Genomic DNA, 15,894 nt, shown 5'->3' with positions numbered 1-15,894 from the left:
CCCAGAACTCAGACACCTTCCATGGGGATTATGCAGACCAAGAAAGAGATTTGTCCTGTGGGACTCATGAAATTCAAAATCTAATGGCAAACCAAAATAAAGTAAATATAAAGTTGTAGTTATTTAGTAAAATTCCTACCTAACTGAAGCAGTTATGCATAATAGAATGAAAATAGTTTAAAAAATAATCTGTTGCACTCTGTTACTAAAAAATTATTTATTCTTTTTGCTGTGTTTAATAATTGTACTGTTCCACTGAAAATTGCAATGCAAAATACAGTTTTTAAAGCTTTACAGGCAAACTTTTCATACTAAATAATTACTTGAAAGGTTGGCAGAAATCTCTATTTTTGTCTTTTATCTTCACTTTCCTGAAAGTGCAGTTCTTTTGCATTCAAATGTATGTTGCTTCTGGGATGCATTACATATGACAGAAGTAATTAAAAATTGTTTACAATGGTAGACCATTAGTTTTGTGCAAATAGAGCTGACTAGCTTCTTGCTTGAAAGATTTTTTGACAAATAATGTAATTGTTAACTGCCAATGTTCTAGTGGGAAAACTAAACATAATTTCAAAGTGTGATTTTTTTTTCTCCATCTCATCCGAAACATTGTTTCCAACTAGTTTATGAAATGCTGAATAAATATATCTCCAACTCAACACATTTACCAAGCACAAATTCAAAATTTCTTTCTTCTAAGGGCCAAGCCTGCAGGAAAACATCTGCCTGGAGATATGTGATATTTCTTCATCATGAGAAACACATTCTGGCCAGAGAATTGAGCTATTAAAGCATATCAAGCCCTTCTAAAATTCCTGGATTGTACCACCCTAAAACAGAAAACACTGAGAGTTGAATTTACATGAAATAAAGTATATTACATCAGTTGTTCCTAAAGAAGTAAAAATAATTCCGAACTTTTAATAATCCAAGATGTGTATTTGTTTGTCTGTATCTTGACTGAGTGGGCAAAAATTAATAAAATAGCTTTTGTTCTATCTGGAATGAAAGAAAAACAGAAATTGGATGCTGCCTTAGAAAAGGAAATTCTTAATCTTATTCAGCACTAACACCTTCCATGATAACAGTGGAATTTTTAATAATCATCACGATTTTGCTTCACAATTTTTAATTGCCCTTGAGCATCTTCACATACTTTTTTGGTAAGGCCTGATCCTAACCCCAGGAGCCAACCAGTGGAACTACACGATGGTACCTCCACTGCAGGAGAAATAGCAGTGTCTTCTCAAAGCATTTAAAGCAGGAATACAGGCAAGCACAGGTATTACTAATGATACGAACACTGGCTGCTTTGGAGGGAAGCTCATGCACTTTATAAAGTTCAGAAGATCCTTTTCTTTTCTATAACCTCTAATATGCAGTGGTGATCCTGACCAGAAGACCACTGTGCACCAAGGAGCAGTGACTCCCAGAGAAGGGAAGCAGAGCAGCTCCACCAGCCCTGTGCTGCATGTCCAGCCTGGTCTTGAAGCCCAACCTGGGCAGCACATGCCTCTGCCTGCAGGACAAACCCAACCAGCTCACTGCAACCAGCTGCTCCCACTTGGTACCAGTGACTCCACCTGCACGTCCTTCCCCTGATCTAAAAGTGCACCAAGCAGTGTTTAAGTGAACATCCCTTCTGGTACACAATAAAAATTATGAATCAATCAATCAAGCTGTTGACTTGTGAGAAATTTTTGGAATGCAGAAAAGCACACTGCACCACTTTTACAATAAAAGTACAAACAGGCAAAACCAGTATTTTTTTATTATTATTTTTTACTATTTAAAGCACTTATTACTCTCTTCATTTAAAACCTTTTTTTTTCCAGAAAATGTTTTTAAAAAGCTAATGCAAAAGCAATTTTTTTTTAATTAAATATTTAATATGTAAATACTTTGTTCACATGTACATATATATATATTTTGATGTATATATTTTATTTGAATAGAATAATAACATGAGAATTGTAGGAATAAGATATGCAGTAAAAGCAATAGTGGAAGAGAAGGTATAATCCAGTATTCTGAAAACTAAAATTAAAAAAAAAAAAATCAAGTAACTCAAACTTCTAAGACAACAACGTCATCCAAGTCCTTACTTTGAAACAACAATCTAACTATAGGCATTGTTACTTCTTATGTAAATCACCTTAAAATTATAATTTCAAAGAGAGATTTCTTAATATAGTCATTCCATGAAGAAACTGTTATTTGCAGTAAGAATTGATAAAAGGCATTATGTCTTTCTATTGAGATCAACAGAAAGGAGGTCATGGTTGCAAAATGAAGCAGTACCAAGCCTGAAGATGGGTTTCGGATTTACTGATGCATATTTGTAGTGGTGTGTTTTTAGTTTCATCAGTTAATGTATGCGTTTATGTTTTGTTCTTATATTGTTCAATGTATGTTGATGGTTTGTTCCATGTACTCCCCTGAGTTTGCTCCAGTTACAGTTAAATGTCAATCACATGTTATATAACTCCCCAGTCCTGTCCATCACTTTGAGGCCTCACCCTGGGTCTAGAAAGTTCCAGTGAGGTCATCGAGTGATTGGGCAGGATCCCAGCTGTTCCCTCCTTCCCCTCCTGGGTTGGCTCCTCTGTGTGTCCCTCAGTTACAGAGGCACTCCCTACCTGCCCCTGACTGGTCCCTTGCTCGACCCCTCCCATTGTTCGACCCCTCCCATTGTTCCACCCCCATATTTAAGCTGCTGCACCAGGGTGATCTGTGCTCTGCCGAGGCAGAGTCCCTGCAGGTGAGGTTGTCCCTTATGGGGCGCTAATAAACTCCAGCGGCTGAAACCTGAACAGCGTCCTCCCTTTATTCCATCGTCACAGAACACACTCACGGGACACAGAGCCCACAGGATCAGTGAGGTGTTCCAGAATACCGAGCTGCAGCTTTCCTGTGGCCGGTGTCAGAGCTGGCCAGGCAAGGCGGGAAGAGGTTCCTGAGACACTGTGACCACCGCACATATTATCATTCATATGCTTCTGTTCGGGTCAGGAAAGGAAGGATCAGAGGTTGCTTACATTTAACACTGTGCTCCCAAAAAGGCTGCGGACAAGAGAAATCTGAGCTATGGGACAATGTGAACACAACCTATATTTTTCTTTAGCTGATGTTAGAAAATAGGAAAGCAGCTACATCAGAGATTTGCCGACTTCACACCATTGACAAAGAGGTGATTTCAAGGAAAAGAGGTACAGCTCAGTCCCAATTAGTGTAAATATACTCAGTCTCATTATGTAAATATACATGTAGGATGTCTTTGAAAACTATACATTCCGTTTTGCTTCTTCCTTCCCAATAATTACTTATTCTACTCAAACTTCCCTCTATAAATACCTGGTATTTTTCTTACAGTGTAAGTCTTTTACAATAGGACATCTGGATAAAAAAAACTACAGGCTGACGCCTTCTTTGCTTCTCATTCTTGACAGGCAAGCTCTGCTATGCTGTAATTTATCGGCAAATAGCTTATTCAGAAACCTTTCATTCTGATGCATTACTGTTTACTTTACCAGAACAGTTTACTTAACTACTATGTCTAAGATATGACTCAGCCCTACAATCATTATAACCTGATTTTAAGCCTGAAACCAACTACTGACCTAACTATTATTTTGTTAATGGTGTTGCAGAACTCAAAAATTCTCAGACACTGTTACCCCCAGTAATTCGTCCTGTAAACACCAGAGTTTTCCACTGACCATTTTTATTAAGGTGACCCAGGTGACCAAGAAAAAGAACCTCTGAGAATTTTTTTTAATGAATCACAGAATCAGCCAGGTTAGAAAAGACCTCTGAGATCATCAAGTCCAACCTTTGGCTGATCACCACCTTGTCAACTATATCATGGCACTAAGTGCCACATCCAGTCGTTAGTTGAACATTTCCATGGATGGTGATTCCACTGCCTCTCTAAGTAGTCCATTCCAATGTTTAAAAACAATAAAGAAAAACATGTTGCAGCTTCTATTTCTACAATTAATAATAAATATTTATATCTAGGCTACATAGTTAACTTTTGGCTTAAATTTACGGTCAGGAATTGAGGTATTAAGTCAGTACCGACAGGAGGATGAAATATTATAGGAACCAGGAAACTTAACAGAGTGAGCTATACATCAAATCTCCACAGCTGAGACCCCCAGGACACAAACCAAGTACTTTGTAACAAGAAGACTCCACAGTATGTCACAAAGAAAAATGATGGCAACACCTTGTCAAGTTTGCAACTCTCCAGTGAAGGGCAAGCAGGAACTGGGAGTAAAGCAGGGCTCTCACGTTATTTACCAACACCAGCATAACCAAACACAAATGTAAAACAGATTCAGCACATCAGAAAACCCATGAAAAACAGCAGGATAAGCTGTTCACCTAAAAAAATTGTGATTTTTTTACTAGAAATAGAAATATGAAGAAAAATAAAATATGTGATTTTAAAAATACTCACATATGCATGGGCTTATCAGCCTTGTGAAACCCCTCCTGGACAATCAGAAATTGAGGGATGCAAATAATAAAAAAAGATCCTTAAAATGTAATGGTTATATATAGTATGACAAGGACAGAACACATCACGCAGAATCCTTTTGGGATGGGCTACTTATTACCACAGAGCCTCCTGTGAGTAAGTGTGGTCAGCCTAGACTCAGGATGACTGAAGCTTATTACACCTGCATGGACAAATTATGTTCAATATATTTTTGAGTTAATAAATAAATAAATAAATAAAAGTTGCATTGCATTTTCAGGAATGGAAAAAAATTAAATGAGGTCTTCTTTTGTCTCTACATAGAGTATTTGTGGACAACAGCCAAAGACCAGATACACAATTATCTTCTTGTATAAACACGGTGAAGGAAAAATACAGGTGGGAGGGAGAAAGACTGAAACACAAGGTTCTTTACAGAGTCATGCTGAAATGAAGAATTTGAGTGCTCACATTTTTTTCCTGTATGATCCTGTGCTCCATTGAAAAACACTGGTCTAATGGAGACTAATGGTGTCATTTGGTATCTCTGGCAGAAGTAAAATAAAGGTGTACATTTCCTGTAGCACGTTTGTAGGAGAGGTTGAAAAGATGTGGCTGTGATATCTCAGCCGAGAGCACACAATGTGCTGCTGGGTGATGCTACTAATGTTCAAGAAGCAAATAGGACATGTGTTACAGTAGTAGGTACAAGCCAAAGTAGAAAAAGAATATTGAATAGTCAGAATGAACAGTAACATTCATTTTGCTCCCAGAAGGTAAAGTATTGCCTATAAGGTGATTTAAGTATATGTCTTCTGCCACTGTGAATAAAGTAACTGCATTTTGTTCAGCTCATGTTCTTTCACATAACACTATATTTAGTAAAGAGTACTAGTCACAGAGTTTTGAAGCAAACTCATGTATTTCCTATTCTCTTTAATACAAAATATTTGCCCAGTGTTCTAAAACCTCTGAAGGAAGGACACCCATTAGACAAGAAAAAAGTGGATATGCATGCAAAAACTCTATGGAACTCTATGAATGAGAAATATCTACAACACAAGGAGCAGTTGCTCCTCTGATCCCAAGGAGTTAACATAAGAAGAATAAGTAAACATGAATTTTATGACTTTAACAACCTCTTCAGAATTTTAAAAGATTGCTGATGGTTTTATCATTATCTAGATTTATATAGACTCAGTGATTCATCTAATACAAGCAGCAGTCCAATCCAGTAATAACGAATAAGGGGCCTTTCCCTTCAATACCACTACAAGTAGGCTGCCTAGTATTTTCTGATTTCTACATGCACTTCTTAAATGTATTTTAATTGACTGAAACTCTGAATTTAATTCTGCATTTATTATTGACCACTCAGAAATGAAATTTTTTTCCAAGAGGCTAGATGTTAAGCATAAGAAGCTTTTTTCTTCCTTCTACTTTGGTTGAAGATTTTATGAACAATACAGGCATACTTTTAATGCAAGTATGATACAATAACTGTAATTTTCCCCTTTTTTTTAAACTTGTATAAGAATGAAGAGCAATATTTATTAAAAATTCAGAGAGACTCCTCCTATTTGGCAAACTATATTCAATGCTGAATGTATCTCAATATTATTTATCTCAGAGGACCATCATAAAGAGACACAAAACATCCAGCTTGATAGCAAGGAATATATTAGGGACTATATATATTTTATCTGGGAATATGTTAGAAAATATTAGAGAATATATAAACAGATACCAACATAAACTGTTTGTTAAATACCGAGTTAGAATACAGAACACATGTCCAAAATCATTACATTTTCTTTTGCTATACATTATTTTTAAAACAGTCAGCCTGGTGGGTTTTGTTTTTTTTCTGTAGAGCGAAGACATAAAAACTCAGAAAAAGTTTATAAGATATTCAACATAACTGTTAGCCAACAGCTTTCAGCTGAAGGAAAACACACTGATAAATATTAAAAATGCTGATTTATTTGCTTTTTGCACACTTCCTTAGCAAGCAATTTTTATTCTAGAAAAAGCTCTCTTTAATTGAAGTCTTTTAGTACTTCCTTTGCTATTATTTTGGGTTTTGTTCATTTTTCAGTTACAGTTCTGCACTAAGAGCTCCTGCACTTTATCTCTTTAAATTTAGTACTTTACACTTGTAAGTGCATTGCTCTTTGAATAATTACAATTTATATTAATAGGAGCACATTTTCCAGTGAATATTTAGCTGTTTTATAAATCTGTAGATTATATGCATCTCTCCTACCAAGCAACAATGGCTGAAGGAAAGAGTCTGATCAGTCCAAGGTTTCTCTTCCTGAAGGATAAATATGATTCATGTCATATCTGGAGTTTAGTTACTTTTTAAAAGTGGAATAATTTAAAATAAGACTTTATCACATTTTTAAGTTTGTTGCCTTGCACATGTAGAAACATTCAGCTATACTTTAGAATCTACAACCACATATGGGAAAAGAAAAAAATACAATGAACGTGAAAACAGGGAAATGAATGACTCCACTTATTGGTGTCTCCAGGATAGTCAGTTCCACAGTTTCAAAGTATAATTACCAGACTTACCAAACCCCAGAAATGCAGCAGCATTATTGCAATTCCTTAGAAACTTAAGTCAGGCCACAACATGGAAAACACAGCGTGCTTAAATCTCACAGCTTAGAGTCCTCCTAACTGTAGGATCCAACTACCATTCTGTTAAAAAAAAAAAATAAAAAAATAAAGAGGAGTAGGGCTTGCAGTATTCTGTTAAATCACAGCCAGGGTAACAGAAGGAAATGAAAAAACAATCACCTCCTATACAGCAACCCATTGTTGCTGTGTTTCCCCGTTAAAAAAAAGATCCAAATCATAGGGCAGAAAAGTGATCCTACCCAGCAAGAGACAGGGCTATTGAAAACAAAGATGATCCTGCCCCATTCCTGTCAAAAGTCATGCCACAATGAAGCAAACGATTCTCTTGTCTGTAGGAACAGAAATGATGTTCAAGAATTATCCTTGTATCAATAATCTAAAACAGGTTGTTATATAAAAGGTTATTCCACCTCTCCATCCTTCATGTTAAAAGCAAGCAACTACAACAAATGAAGAATTTCAGAATGTGAATCTGTGCCTGGTGTGGCCTGAGTACATAGTACACAAAATAGCATCCTTGAACTTTTCAGCTGAGAACTATAAATGACTGAATGTGAAGTAAGTGCCGAAACTGCTCAAGCTGCTGCGCACTGACTGTGCACAAAAGTAAAATCTGAGACACTCTAAAGATACAGATTATAATCAAGGAAGAGACTTGTGATTTTAGGCACTCCTGGGTTAGGCAGCAGCTATGTGAGCTGTGATTGCATTATTTGACTTAGGTAACTGAATTCTCCATAAACCTTATCTTAGGGCATTTAAGTCCCTTATTGGATCAAGCCAATAAACTCTCTCTCTGTCTTTACCTAAGTATTTTAGATCCTATTATGTTTTGCCTCCCTTTATATTTTTAATGAGATCTTTATCTTTCTAACATGTAGTTAACTATTTATCCTATGTGTGGTCATTTTTTTTCATACTAGTGCATACATAATTACTGTGTAATTAAATAATGTACTGTGGGGCTGGTTTCTTTCAAAAGTACTGAGAACCAATAGCTCAAATTTTCTCAAAGGGAATTAAGATCCTTGGGAAAACTCCCACTGCAGAAATGCTAGACAGTGGTAGCAGTCTAGCTTTGTTCAGCTCAAATTAACTTTTGAGACCAAGCTACAAATGCAGTTTTGTGGCAACTCATAACTAAAAATTACTCAAAGCCAATTTCTGCCTAACACTGTGTTGCACGAACAAGGTTAGTATTTGTTTAACTGCAGTGATGCTGAGCATTTTTCCATTTAAAAATCTCTCTGCTGAAACTATCTCACAAAAGTCTACTAAGCAACACAGAACAAACTGAAACAAAACAAAACCAAGTTGGTTTTGAGCATTATTTCTTAGCCAGGGCTGAAGTGACTCAAACATCAAGCATCAATTTTAATGACTTTTAACTACTTTAGGACAAAATAAATACCATAAAGCTGAGGCAAAATATTTTTATCCATGGAACAAAAAACTAGAAACAGCTTTCTAAACAGATCTGCTTTTAGAAGTTGGAAACTACTGTGGATTCTCAAGAAAAACTTGATTTTCTTAAATATGTATATATTGTTATTAATTTTGCATATATGTTTTTATTTGAGGAGGGCTGGGAGCCAGAACTGCAAGGCCCCAGTTGCTGATTCAATAGGAATTTAGAAGTTTTTTAACTGCAGCTACAGACACATGGCAGGAGGCTACTGCTATGAAGCCAGGAGCTGACCTTTGACAAGAAATGGATTTCCCAAAATCAGTTTCTTGTTCCACAACAGGGATTTTACCAGATTAGAGGCATGTGGGGGCTAGTCTCATGGTAGAGCTATTTGGAAATACACAGAAACCACCAGTGCTATCTTACTGGATATTTGGAAAATGCTTCTCATGAAAACTTACCTATGTTTTGTCAGATTATCTAAACAAATACTCTTCTACAAAGCATTGTCTTCCAGATTGATGGGTAACGGTATTTTTTTTTTCTTTTAATTTGAGAAATTGCTTCACTGGAAAATTTCAACTAACAGTAACAGAAACTGCAAATTCATTTCACATATGTTACCTTGGTCACCAACTGGCATGGTAAATAAGCAACAATTTATAATGTGAAGCAATCTGAAGCCATTCCCCAGCAGTTAACACATGGAAGGCATGAATATGCATGAACTGTTCACAGGTTACGTTGCACACTTTCCTTCTGAAACAATTACAAATAAATATTATTAGAGAGATGTCAAATGTCTCAGGAAGTATTTGGCATGGCCACTTTCACAGGGCTGTTTTATACTGGGGATTTGCCAGTTTCTTGTGTATGGACTTTTAAAAACCAATAAAATTGTATTGAACAAAAATATTATCAGTAGTAATAAGCTTATTTCCCGTGAGAGAATTCAACTTCAGCTCAACTGATCTTTTTCCATTTAGGGCCATCACCAAAGGTGTAAGCATGGCCTGTTCTCTCCTTCACTGGATCTACCTGAAGTGGAACATGCCCCATTCAGCCAAAGCAGTGAGAATGACAGAACAGTCATTTAGGAGTGAAAAGCAAAAGAAAATGGTTTAAATAGTCACAGTCTCTGGGAAGTCCTCAGTGCCATGCATGGTTTGCAGAGGCACAGCAGCAGCCATGAGCACTTCCTCTCTGGAGTGCTACCAGAGGAAGCTCAAGGTGGTTAAACTTGGATTTTGCTGCTTTCTCTCCGCACCCAATTTTTTTCTCTCCCCACCACACTTCAGCCGCTGAAGTAGTGGCTAACATGCTTCTCTATGGATACTTTGCTGCACAGACAGCAGCTACTTTCTCTGTCAGTCCTGCCCCTGTGTTGGGTATCCTAACCTGGGCACAGGGTTAGGTGGATACCTTATGCCTGTTGTCTTTCAAATGAAGAGGTTCCCTCTCCTTCCCTCACACTTCTCCGGAGTCTTCTTCCCTAAGTGAGTTTGTACTTTTCCTAAGGACTTGGAGAACATTTCAACTGTGGTCCTTGTGACTTTGCAACTGTTCCCTCATCACCCTGTGGAGAAGAGACAAGCTGAAACATTCACTGTGTAACAATGACTGAGACTAAGGGGTGAACTCAATATTTGAAAAGTTTAGGTAGCAGTTTGTCAATTATTCTTCTATTTAATAACTTGTTTCCTACTGATTAACTGTTTTCTGTTCTTCAGACTAAATCCAGTCCCTTGCTGTAACAGCTTGCGTGTCAGGTAATCCCTGTCCTGGCATTAACAAGCACTGTTTGACAGTGTGTAAATCCTCCCACTGTATCTCAGAAAACATCCCATAATCTCACTTCAGACTCTCAGAAGTATTCTCCTAATCTCTAATCTAAATTTCTTTTAGTCATTTACTTCATTTTTTTTTTCTTATGTTGCTACCTGTATTCATAAATCACTTACATAGGGCAATCATATCCCTTCTCCATCCTCATTTTGGCAAGACAGTGGGAGAAAAAGCATTTCTCCAATTCTTGTTTTACAGCAAAGCTGTTCCAAATTATCCTCTTCTTCCTTCAGCTAGTTATGCTTCCTTTTTATTTACAAATAACCTGATCAGAACTGTTGTGTGACTCAGCCACGTATAGCACAATGAATAATTCCTTATCTCAACAGTAAAAAAAGTCTAGGCTTATACCAGTTTTTTATAGCTTCCTGTTCTTTCTCATCTTCTATCATTTCCCTTTAATACACTCTCAGGAAAAATATTTTTTCTTAATAGATGTACATGGTTGGGCACTTGCATGACTACAATTCTTCCATTTCTGCTATCCCAGTAGTCACGCAGGTTGGTTTCTTTCTGTCTGACATTTTTCTCCTCAGTTTATTGACATCACTTTCTTACTTGCTGCCAAACCAAAAGATCAATTTCCTGCCTTTTTGTGCCAGGGTCACTGATTAAAATATCAAGTAAAATTAGTACTAAAGCTGATCCTCAAAAAATGCATATGAAGTGTTTTTCCAGACAGGAAGCTCTTCTGATCTCATGATCCATTTCCATAGGCTTTTAACAGGATCTTTCAGACCTGACAACTTTTTAGCAATTCCACGTTACCCTGTTTCAGCCAAAATTCTCCCTGTGGCTCTTTGTATAATCTGCTTTACTCAAGTCCAAAGAGATGAGAGCCTGAGTGCTGTCTGTCTGCAGAATATAGTTTCCATTACAAGAACAAGAGCAGACTTTGTTAGGTTGACTTTAGTCTATGCTATGTAAAATTAAGGGTTATGGTATTCATATTAGCTTCACGTCTCCCATTAGTTTTTTCACTTGAAAATGTGTTTTACATCCCTAATGTACTATTGAGGTAGCTTCATTGTCTATACTTGGCGAATGCCTTTTTCTTCCTCCTTGTAAGCAATACTGTACTTGCTGTTCTACAGCCAGTGTCCCAGATTTTTGAACTGTCATGACTGTCAGTTCTGTCACATTTGGAAACTTAGTCAGCTCAGCCTCCCCTAGCTGAGATTTTCTCTCTTTAGATAAAATCTAAACTTTCATTCCTTTTATACATTCTACCTTTAACCCCAGAGGTCACCTTAAAAATACAAATGACAAAGGTTAAGTGTTGCTGCCATCATCATCATCATCCAAGTGAAAGAAATCTCATTTTGACAAATCTCAAAAGTGTCATTGGATCTACTGAAAACAAGTAGTTTCTGGCTGGAGAAAAAAACCCCATCAGTCTGTAACACTGGTATGTTAAGACTGAAAACAGTTGTTTTTGGAGATGAGACTTCCCAGCACCACAGCCAAACTAGCACTCTGGTAACTGCAAAGGAAGAATGGGGACCAGCTTCTGTCCATCATTACCCCAAGTCTAAAATCAGCAAGCAGGAGCAAGGTCCTCAGGGCTCTCTGGACAAAGTGGGCAGACACTTCCAAAACTGTAATTGAACTGAAAATGAGGGCACAGAACCAGAGGATCATTTAAGTTGGAAAAGACTTTTGAGATCAAGTCCAACTGTTAAGTCAGCACTGCCAAGGCTACCACTAAACCATGTCCCTAACTGGCACATCTACATGTCGTTTAGATCCTTTCACAGATGCTGACTCCATCACTGCTCAGGGCAGCCTGTTCCAATGCTGGATCACCCTTTCAGTGAGGAAAGTTTTCCCTATTGCCAATCTATACCTCCCCTCAGGCAACTTGAGGCCATTTTCTCATCCTATTGCTTGTTTCTTGGAGAAGAGACCAACCCCTACCCCCAGAGCACTGATCAAAATATGAAACTAAACTTGTCCCAGTATTGAGCCCTGGGGAACCCCATTAGAGATTGGCTGCCAAGTGGATGTCACTCTGTTCACCACCACTCTCTGGGCCTGGCCATGCAGACAGCTTTTCAGCCAGGAACAGTGCACCTGTCCAAGCTATAAGCAGCCAGTTTCGCCAGGAGAAGGCGGTGGGAAACAGTGTCAAAGGCTTTACTAAAGTCTAGGCAGACCAGATCCACAGTCCTTCCCTTATACACTGGCAATTGCCATATTATTATGCTATGAAGCAGAATTCAGATTTCATGCTGAACTGAAGGGAAATCCCTACAGCACTTGACTGTTTGTTAATTAGCAGTTTATTTAGACAGCTAAAAACTGGTTTTATGCAGCAGAAGTCACTGCATTTAGCACATTTCATAAAAATGTTAGAATTCTTGCCTTTGCCAAAAGAAAAAAATCTAAAATTAATTTTGTTCATTTAAAATTCTTGTTTTCGAAAAGACTAGTCTCTGGGATGAACTCCAGTACCCTCAGCTGCTCCTCACAGGACTTATGTTCCAGACCCTTCAGCAGCTCTGTTGCCCTACTCTGGACTTGTGCCAGCACCTCAATGTCCTTCTTGTAGTGAGGGGCCCAGAACCAGACATAGGACCTGAGGTGTGGCGGCAGCAGTGCCCAGCACAGGGGGACAGTCACTGCCCTGGTGGTGCTGTCTAGACTATTGCTGACAGTCTGACCCTGCTCAGCTCACCATAACTAATTCTGAGACCAAGCTGCAAATGCATCTTTTTGACCACTCCTAACTAAAAAAAAAAAAAAATCAAAACCAACTTCTACCCACCACTGTGTTGTACGAACAAGAATTAGTATCAGTTTTACTGCAGTGATATTGAGGATTTTTCCATTTAAAAATCTCTCTACCAGAACTATCATATTAAGGCCCCAAAAGTCTACTAAACAACAATGAAAATCTGAAACAAAACAAATCATAGTTGGTTCTGAGCATTATTTCTTAACCAGGACTGAAGGAACTCCAACATTATGAGCAAAGGTCTTCAAAAGCCATTCAAGAGTTTTAAATATGGCTTGATATTTCTTTTTTTGGTTGTTTTTTTTTTTTTTTTTTCCCTAGAAGAAATGATATTTAAGTGTTTCTTAGTAGAATGAATAGTTTTCAAGAATATTATGCTTTTCTTTTTTTAAGTATGACTCTTATTTGCCTAATCTAATCTTTCTCAAATTATTTTATTTTGCCTTTGCTACAGGTATTTTTGAAAAAGTTACAATAGCTGGATAATTAGCATCTACCTTCAAAGAAAAAGAGAACAGCCAGAAAACCATTATTTCTCTTAGAATACAACTACATCCTTTTGGTTAAATACTTTTTCTTGGTATATACACCAAGGGCCTGTAAAAATGGGGCTTGCCTCCAGATTTCCAGTATGCAGGTAATTAATTTTTAGGTCCACTGCCTGTTCCCTTAGCCTGGGTTGGTCTTGCTTCACTGTGCTTATTTGACCTAAAGTGGGGTTAAAATACAACTTGAACCACTGTTTTACTGTCATCTCATATCTAATTGAGTTGCACACACTACTCATACAAGGAATTGCTTGGAAAAACATCCAACCAATACCTTAAAAAGCGTAGGAAAGTAATTACTTCTACCTCACTGTACTGAAGGCACAGTGCTTTGCAGGTACCTTTCTGAAAGAGAACAATCAACTTCCAAAACCAACAATATAATTCTGCTCTACAGCAGGAAGGGAAAGGACAGTTCCTAAAGTCTTTCTTAGAATGGCCCACATGAACTGCGCGATAGCAAGGCTTTGTTGTTTTAAAATATCATTTATCTGACCCTACAAGCAGGAGGAAAAAAAAAAAGGATTTTTGAGTGTGCTATTTTAATGGAGTGGTGGTGGAGCTGTGTGTTATCTAATCTTGAAAATGTCTTTTTTTCCTCTCTTACATAACTATCACATCCTGATGGTAACACAGTGAAAAACTTGAAATTTGAGGGTTTTTTTCTTGTTTAGTTAAATATGCCAAAGGTGGAATAATACATCAAAACTAAAACTCAAAGAATCAACTGTAGTTCAAAGATACAAGAATGTCAACACTGGGTAAAATCACGGTCTAAGTAGGCCCAGTATCATTTCCAACAGGGATAAAAAAATAATGTCTAGAGAATAAGGACGAGGTGAATATATAGTCTAGCTTTCCCGTAAATAATCTCCCAGATACCAGACATTTCTACAACTGGTGGGAGCAGTACGAAATGTCAGGCTCCCTACCCATCTATTCATCCATGCTACTCCAAATCCCTTGTTTCACTGCTTCAGTTCTGAAGAGAAAGATGATGGGAAAAGCCTCAACTCTTCCGCTCCAAGACACTAACGCTGGCAAAGCCATGAATATTTTGTTCCCTTACACTGGAAAGTATGTAAAATAGCTGATTGCATTGATTGCACTCACGATTGCTTGAATCACTAATGTGTGAACTTTTATAGGAATCATTGGAAGTGGCAATGGTGGAAACAGGTTTTCATTTCTACTGTTTTAAATTGTTCCATCAGAGGACAGCCTTACTATCCTAATTCCAATCCCACAAGCCCTTGGGCTTTGTCCTATTTTTATTTTTCTTCTGTATTTCCATGAGTAATCTAATCTGAAATGCAAAATAAACTACTGCTCTCTTTAACAGTACTTCTTTCAGAGTTTTACTTTTGTCCAAATTGGCTAAGTCCAATACTTTGTGAGGGGTCAACTCATGCTTGACATGTCCACACCAGAATACATAATCCATTAAAACCATCCATAATGATTCAAGGCGATTTACAGCATCCCACCACAACTCAAGTTCATACTACACAAATCTATTTTACTTTGATCTTTAGACTGTCATTTCCTAAATCACTCAATTTTTTCATTAATTACTGTAAGAGACTACCTTTCCTATCCATGCTTAAAATATACCACATGCTTCAATTACCATAACTGTAGTGGTGATAACATCTTTTTTCTTTGACTTCAGGAACTTGAAAGACACTGTAGAGGCAAAAGATGAACCTTAGAGTAGCTGAGGTCAGACAAAACACCGGGATGTAAATCCAGATGTATCTGCCTATTTCCAATCGTGCCATCTTTGCCTACAGCTTTCTTAACAACCTTTAGCATCGTCCTCCAGTCTGCCATACACGGAACACGGCTGAGGATTAATATAGCTTTGCTCTCTTCCTAAGGCCATATATTAATTTTTCTGATGCACAAGTTTTGCTTGGAAGGTTTTAGAGGTACTGCTATATTTATCTGAAACGTCTGGATTTACGACAGCCTTCTAACGCTAAAAGAAAAACAAACAACAAAAGGCACTGCAACAATTATAAATACACAGCACTGTGAAATAGGCTCCAAGCTTTCCCTAGTGGCGGGCATACCCCGGCAAGGCTCAGGTGTCCCCGCTGTGTCCCCTCAGGCCGCCCGGGGCGGTGCTCCCCGCACAGGGGGCCCGCCGGCACAGGGGGCGCCCAGGCCCGGCCTGCCCGCGCCGGCAGCGCTCCCAACAGAGGGGAGGAAGTAA

At 37.9% G+C, this 15,894-nt stretch overlaps 1 protein-coding gene across 4 annotated transcripts in view; it reads right to left on the bottom strand.

The window, feature by feature from the left end:
- Positions 1–15,894, bottom strand: part of TRMT9B (tRNA methyltransferase 9B (putative)) — a 110,361-nt gene that overhangs the window by 94,131 nt on the left and 336 nt on the right. Inside the window, exons 2-3 of one of the 4 annotated variants that reach the window (XM_083860749.1) lie at positions 9,969–10,122; positions 7,070–7,198 (exon numbers count right to left, since the gene is read on the bottom strand). The gene's annotated coding sequence lies outside the window, so the exon portion shown is untranslated. The other 3 variants (XM_083860750.1, XM_083860747.1, XM_083860748.1) reach the window with 3 other exon arrangements.

The sequence above is a fragment of the Zosterops lateralis genome, assembly GCF_965231275.1.
Source record: "Zosterops lateralis genome assembly, chromosome: 5".
In the NCBI taxonomy this organism is placed as follows: domain Eukaryota; kingdom Metazoa; phylum Chordata; class Aves; order Passeriformes; family Zosteropidae; genus Zosterops; species Zosterops lateralis.
The sequence above is the reverse complement of the archived record's forward strand: the minus strand, read 5'-3'. Positions and strand labels throughout refer to the sequence as shown.